The 6,971-nt window shown below is 45.8% G+C and overlaps 1 long non-coding RNA gene across 1 annotated transcript in view; it reads left to right on the top strand.

The window, feature by feature from the left end:
* The first annotated feature begins 4,344 nt into the window (after nt 1-4,344).
* The window catches only part of LOC138166937 (uncharacterized), a 37,008-nt gene continuing 34,381 nt past the window's right edge, over nt 4,345-6,971 (top strand). The window contains exon 1 of the long non-coding RNA XR_011169780.1: nt 4,345-4,577. This is a non-coding gene — a long non-coding RNA (uncharacterized lncRNA). The remainder of the gene's footprint in view (nt 4,578-6,971) is intronic.

The raw sequence follows: 6,971 nt of genomic DNA, 5'->3' as shown, positions 1-6,971 counted from the left end.
ATCCACTGAGGTAAGGTTTACAATTATTATTTTATTTAATCTTCAAAACAACTGTGGGAGGTAAAGGTTATTATTAGTCTCACTTTACAGAAGAGGAAACTGAGGCTGACAGGGCTTAAGGGACTTGGCCAGGGTCACACAGCTAATAATTGTCTGAGGCAGGATTTAAACTCAAGTCTTCCTGACTCTTTGCCTGAGGCATTATCTGACTCAGTGAATAATGAGTTAATTGAATTGAGAGGAGGTAATATGGCATGTGGGGCAGCTAGGTGGCACAGTACATGTCAGGTCTGGAGTTAGGATGACTCATCTTCATGAGTTTAAATCTAGCTGTGTGATCCTGGGCAAGTCACTTACCCCTGTTTACCTCAGTTTACTCATCTGTAAAATGAACTGGAGAAGGAAATGGCAAAGCACTCCAGTCTCTGCCAAGTAAATCCCCAAAGGGTGGTGAGGAGTCAGATCAATGGAAAATGACTGAACAACAACAATGTGGTGTTTTGGAAAGACCCCTGGGCTGGTAGCCAGGAAGGCTGTACTCTTGGGCAAATCCTTTCCTCCTTTCCAGGCTTCAGTTGTTGTTTCCTTCCTAAAGGGAATGGATTGGATGAGATGGATTCGATGATCTCCAAGGTCCTCCTTGGCTCCATGGTGCCATGGTTCTATATGTGGAGGGGATAATGATGATTATGCCCCATATACTGATGACAAGTGGATCCCATGAGATGAAAAATCTAATCCCATCTTTAAAAGCAGATAGAGAAACTAAGAGTTTCTCCCACTTGGTGGGTAGGAGAGTTAGAAATGAAGCAAACATTTGCCTCTCTACCCTAGGCCCGGGTTCCTCTAGACTTACTTGGCTTAGGGTTTTTAAATATATAAGAATCATCTACATAGACTAATCCCTAGATCAATAACAAATTCAGCTTGTCCTCTGCCCTCACCATTATTTAAACTCCAAGGAAATTTCCAAATACAATTTCTGTCTCATTTCCCCATTAACATCCTTATTTCTACCCTACCTTTGAGCTAAAAGGAAAATCCTCTTGCATTACAGTTTAGGTACTTTTACTTTAAGAAATCCTGAGGTAATAGAACACAGCCTTGAGTGCTTCAGGCTGCTGCTAGAGTTGACCCTCTTGAAGGAATCAGTCACTTGTAAGCCTGGCCCCAGCTGATACATTCGTAGGTTGAGTTATCCCAAGGATTTGGGCTCTTCCCAAAGGAACAGGACCTCTCACAAATGAAAATTACCATCCTCCTCCCCCAAATACATGCAGAGACATACATTTCACTCTGGGCTTGCATGAGTCCCAGACAAAAAGGAGGAATGGAAAAGGAGGTTTTTTTGTTTATTTGTTTGGTTGGGTTTTTTAGAGTCTGTGATTTGACAGGAGGGCAGATGGAATAATGAAAGGCCTAGATTTCATGCCACACCATTACAATCCTAGATCTGAGAGTTACCTCTAGGTCAACCCTCTTATTTTATAGGTAAGGAAACTGAGGCTAGGGAAGTGAAAGGATTTGTTCAAGGTCATAGGCATCAGAGGCAAAATTTGAAGCCAGGTTTTCTATCTCAGGACCCAGCCCTCTTTCCATGCACATGAAGACTGGTTGAAGGAAGTGGGAAGGTTTAGTCATTGGAAGAAAAGTCTTAGGGCAATTCTTCAAGCATTTGAAGGAATCTCACACAGAAGAAAGATTAGACTTTTTTTGCTTGATGCCAGAGGGTAGCAATGGGTAGAAACTACACATTTAGGCTTGATGCAAAGAAACAATTGCCAACAGTTAGAGCTATCTCCAAAAGGAAGTTGTTGTCTTAGGAGGTAGTGAGCTCATCCTCCTAAAAGTCTTGAAGTGGATGCTTTTTTGTTAGAAATATCATGAATGAGATTCTTTTTCAGCTAGAGATTGGACTAGACTGCCTCTGAGTTCCTTATCTGCCCTGAGACTCTGTGACTGGATACTAAATGAGGGGAGGGTTAAGAATTTCTCAGCAAACATAGGAAGATAATCTACCAGTCAGAGGTTCTCCCCTGGGGGAGGACTCTTCTCCTGCTGAACCCCTAGTGCAGAAAGATATTGACTTAGTCTGCGTTTCTGCTCTCTACACAATGAAATTAGTTCTTCCCTCAGGCCACTTTTTTTTTTTTTAAGGGTAATGAATGTTTCAGACATAGGCTGAGGAGATGGGGATTTTGGCTATGATCCACCATGCCCTGCCTCAACCCTTCCCTGGTGGGTTGATGTTCTCTACCACACATTTGGATTGGGATCTCACACTCCAAGGCTGGAAATATTAATGGAAATAAGGAAGGAGGAGCCAGGGCCAATGGTCTTTGAGACGATTGAAATGTGAGTAGTGAGGAAGCAAGTGGTCCTACAGCCTTCACTTGAAGAGTTCTAGAGTAACTCCCCCTCTGGGCAACCCCCTCCCATCAGTGGAAAGAGTGGATACATATGTGGTATGTATATATTCTTCCCAGTAGAGAAATGCCACATCTAGGAAATGCAAGTAGCCCAGGCAATGAAGAATTCTGTCACCATATGGCCCTGACATCCCCTTCTCCTTCTCATGATGCCGCATGCTGGTCCCCCTTGGGCAGCATCACAGTCCTCCCAGTAGGACCTGGGAGGGTCCTTCAGCTGGGCTTCCTGTACCTGATTCTTTCCATAGCTCCTGGTAGTGTACTTTCCAAGGATGCACACATTGATAATGAGGTTGATGCACGAATTGCCAGAGCTAGCCCCATATTTGGGAGGATCTGAAGCAAAGTGTGAGAGAGAAGAGGTATTAGACTGACTACCAAACCGAAGGTCTACAGAGCCTTTTTGCTGACCTCATTATTGCATGCCTATGAAACATGGACAGTATACCAGCGCCATGCCAGGAAACTGAATAGCTTCCATTTGAATTGTCTTAGAAAGATTCTGAAGATCCCCTGGCAGGACAAGGTACCAGACACTGAGGTTCTTACTCAAATTAAACTGCCAAGCATTCAAACTCTGCTTTAGAGAGTGCAACTCTGATGGGCTAGCCACATTGTTTGAATGCATAACATATGCTTGCCAAAAAGACTATTTTATGGAGAACTTACACAGGGCAAGAGCTCCCATGGTAGTCAGAAGAAGTGGTACAAGGACACTATCAAGGTCTCTTTTAAGAACTTTGGAACTTATTGTGTGACCTGGGAGACACTGGCACAGGACTGCTTGGCATGGCGTGCCCACATCAGAGAAGGTGTGTGCTCTATGAGCAAAGCAGAATTGAGACAGCTCAAAGGAAACACAGGATGCACAAATTTGGAGAATCCACCCCAAATGTTCACACGGACTATTTGTTCCTGACCTGTGGTAGACCATTCTGAGCTCATGTTGGTCTGATCGACCACAGTTGGACACACTGTAAATAATCTTAGCATGGTGATGTCATTTTGGTCCTCTTAAAGATTGAAGGACAACAACCAACCAACCCTCTTGACTCACAAAGCTTTTCTGGGCTCATGCCTTGAGCTCACTAGACCTGCTTCCCGCTGGGCATGGTGCCTCTTCCTTTTCGGAAAGACTTTGTGACCTGGCTGTTGGTGGAGAGTCAGGGGGAGGAGCAAGAAATCCCCCTTTCCCCTAAGAGTCAGAGAACAATTCCCTCTCAGGAGCTGGGTTCTTCCATAGCTGGCTTTCTTCTCAGCTTTCAGAGCTCACAGATTAGAGGTGTCTCCACCCTCTATTGACTCTGTAGAGCATGTCTTGCTTTCTAAAGGGCCACTTTTCCAAACTGTGACCTCCCTGAGGGCAGGGCCTAGATCTGTTCCTCTGGTATAGCCTCCCTATATTATTCTCTGAGGGTTAGACAGTCCACAAGGGTTCTTAAGAAAGATTGGTTGAAGGATGGAAGGGATGGTTAACCAGATGAAAAGGCTGCCAAAGGGGAAGGATCCTCTGGAAGCAGAGGCCAATATCTTCTGGGAGAGTTCAGATAGGTCCAACCTCAAGTAAAGGGGACAATTTTTGGTCTGTCACTTTAAGAGCCTTGTTCCATTGGGACACTGCTCTCTCCAGGCTTCTCTTTAAAAACTCACCCCCTCCTGAGATGGGTCACACACTCAGTCCCCTAATCACCCAGGTGATGGATTTATCCAACATTCCTGAGACAAGAGGAATTAGAAGCAGAGGAGGAGCAAAGGGAATCCAAAGGGAGAGAGGAGAGGACAGGAGTCCACTCTGACTCCAGCCCTTTCTTCTTTCCTTCCCTGAATCCATCAATATATAACAATCATAATTGCTAACTTTATATAATGCACCATTGTTTGCAAGATTTGGGCAGCTAGGTGGAGCAGTGGATAGTGTCTAGCCTAGAGTCAAATTCGGTTTCAGAAACTTAGGAGCTGCTCGACCCTGGGCAAGTCACTTAAATGTTTGCCTCAGTTCTTCATCTATAAATGAGCTGGAGAAGGAAATGGAAAACTATTCCATTATCACTTCCAAGAAAACCCCAAATGGGGTCAAGAAGAGTCTGATATGGCTGAACAATAACAAAAGGTTTGCAAATAGCTTTATCCTCACAACAATCCTGGGAGGTAAGTGCTGTTATTATTCCCTCTTCTTTACAGATAAGGAAACTGAGATTTAGAGGATTCAAACCCAGGTCTTCCTAATTGTGCCTCCTGCACCCTCCGTACAGTGACTCAGTGAGTCTCAGTGAGTCCCCTGTGTCTCAGTGAGTGACCACGTATATGTATGTCAGTGAATGCCTCCCTAGATTATAGGATTGTGTGTATGTAGTGTCTGTGTGTGTGCTTGTGACTTTGGCGAGCGTGTCTCTACATGCCAGTGTACGTGTTTCTCCACGTGCCAGCGACTGCACGTCAGTATGTGATTGGCTGTGTCTGTGTGTCTCTCTTTCCTTCCCTTCCTCTCGTCATCCTTAACTCTGCCAGAAGCCAAAACCAATAAAAAAAGCCAGCCCAGAAATAGTCTGTGTTTCTCCTTTCCCGTCAGAGTCATAAATCACACTGTAATGGTTCAGTGTGTCATCTTCCTCCAAAAATTGGGGGGTGGGGGTGGGAGGAGGGAATAGAAAAACCTTTTGAAGTGGGTAATGTGAGGGAAGGGGGGGAAGGGCAGTTCAGGGGAAGGTAGGGAGGCCTCCTCTGCTCAGGAAGGGGGAGGGCAAACCATTCAGCCCTAAACCCACCTGCCTTCCCTTAGCTTTGGTACTTGGGGGATCCTTTCCAGGCCCCCAGACCCCCCAGGAGAGGATGAGTCTAGAACCACCAGTTTCTTCTCTTCTCCAGTAATAAGATGCCTCCCAGGCAGGTACCCCTTGGTGTCCCCCACCCCATTCAGCTTTCTTTTGTGTCATCTCCCCCCTTAGATTGTAAACTTGAGAGCAGGGATTCTTTTTCTTTTTATTATTTGCCTCCCCAGTGTTTAGCACATTGCCTGACAAAGATATATTAATAAATATTTATTGAATTAAATTGAATTCTAGATCCCAGTATAATCCTTAACCTCTCGCCAGACCATAGAGCTCTTAGGGTGTAGGCTGAGTCTGTAATGGATTATATCTATGGCTTTCTCTAGTATCAGGTTCAGGTCACAGCCAGAGCTTAGGGAGGGACCAGGGTCAGGTCCGATCTGGATCTGGGTTCAAGGCTGTTTCTGTGGCTCATTCTGGGACCAGAGTCAGGGGCTTTGCCTGGAGCCAAGATCAGGGTTCTAGAATGATTCAAGGTTAGTGCTCACTCTAGAACCCACGTCAGGCTCAGTTTGGGATCAAGATCAGGGCTCAGGCTGGGGCCAGGATCAGAACTCCATCAGGCTCTGGGCATAGGATTGACTCATTCTGGGACTGGATCTGGGAGGGAGGTGGGAACCATTATTGTTCTCACTTGACATAAGGTGACCCAATGAGCCGCTGGCAGACCTCTTTGTTTGACCTCTTTTGCCTGTATTTTCTTTTTTATTGGTTGTCGTTGAAGGTTTCTCTGGGACTTTGGGAGCAGGTAGAGGGGGTATCATGAACTGCCTTGAGAAAAAAACAGCACTTAGTAGGATTGGATGAGGAGGCCTGATTTTGTGGCTAACTTTCCATATGACCTCAAGCAGGTCACTTTCCCACCCTGGGTCTCAGTGTCTTTATCTGTCAAATGGAGATAATAACCCCTTGCCCTGCCTGTCCTACTGGTTTGGGGGAGAATACAAAGGTAGGCTCTTTCAAAAGTGGAAAAGCTTGAGATGCATGGAAACCTTTCCCTATCAGGCAGGAAAATAGGTCAACTTGGGGAAGGGAGGTAAATGGCTGGAAGGGAAAGGCCCAGTGTGGGGGGAGGGAATTGGGGAATTCTCAAACATTCTTCCTGGTGACTGGGACTCCCTTTGATCTGCATGGCTGGGTCCATGCCTGCCTCACCACATCCACAAATTTTTCTCAGTCAGCAAATGTTGGGGATTTGGGTAGGGGGTTAAATGGCCAGATCTTGGCCAGGCCTGGTGCCCATGGCTACCTATGGCCAAGCTGGCATAACCCTGGCATAGTCAGGGTCTTCTGTAGCCTATCCCACAGCAACCTTGGGTGGTTTCTAGCTTGTAGGGAGTAAGGAGAAAAGAAGAAAAAGAAGGTTGGACTGGGAAGCCAATTTTTCTTTTCTGGAAGTCAGGGTATATGTGTGGGGCTGGGTAGAAAGGGGATTTTGTGGGGTTGCTTAGGGCTGGGTTCCCCTTTAAATGGATGCAGGGATTCCTTGAATCTAGAAAGGGTTGGAATCCCCAGGTCTATTCTCCTTGTTCATTCTTTTTGAAGCATTTAAGGTTAAGTGACTTGCCCAAGATCACACAGCTAGTAGGTGCCTAAGGCCAAATTTAAACTCAGTCCTTTCTCCTGACTCCAGGGCTAGTGGTCTGGCCACTGTGCCACCTAGCTCTCACCACCCTGCCCTTGTTCATTCTAAAAGCTTTAGAGAAGAAAGAGA

Source organism: Petaurus breviceps, unplaced genomic scaffold, assembly GCF_028583685.1.
Source record: "Petaurus breviceps papuanus isolate PSGF00001 unplaced genomic scaffold, PetGlider_PUasm1.0 227, whole genome shotgun sequence".
Taxonomy (NCBI): domain Eukaryota; kingdom Metazoa; phylum Chordata; class Mammalia; order Diprotodontia; family Petauridae; genus Petaurus; species Petaurus breviceps.
This window is presented reverse-complemented; position numbering and strand designations above follow the sequence as displayed.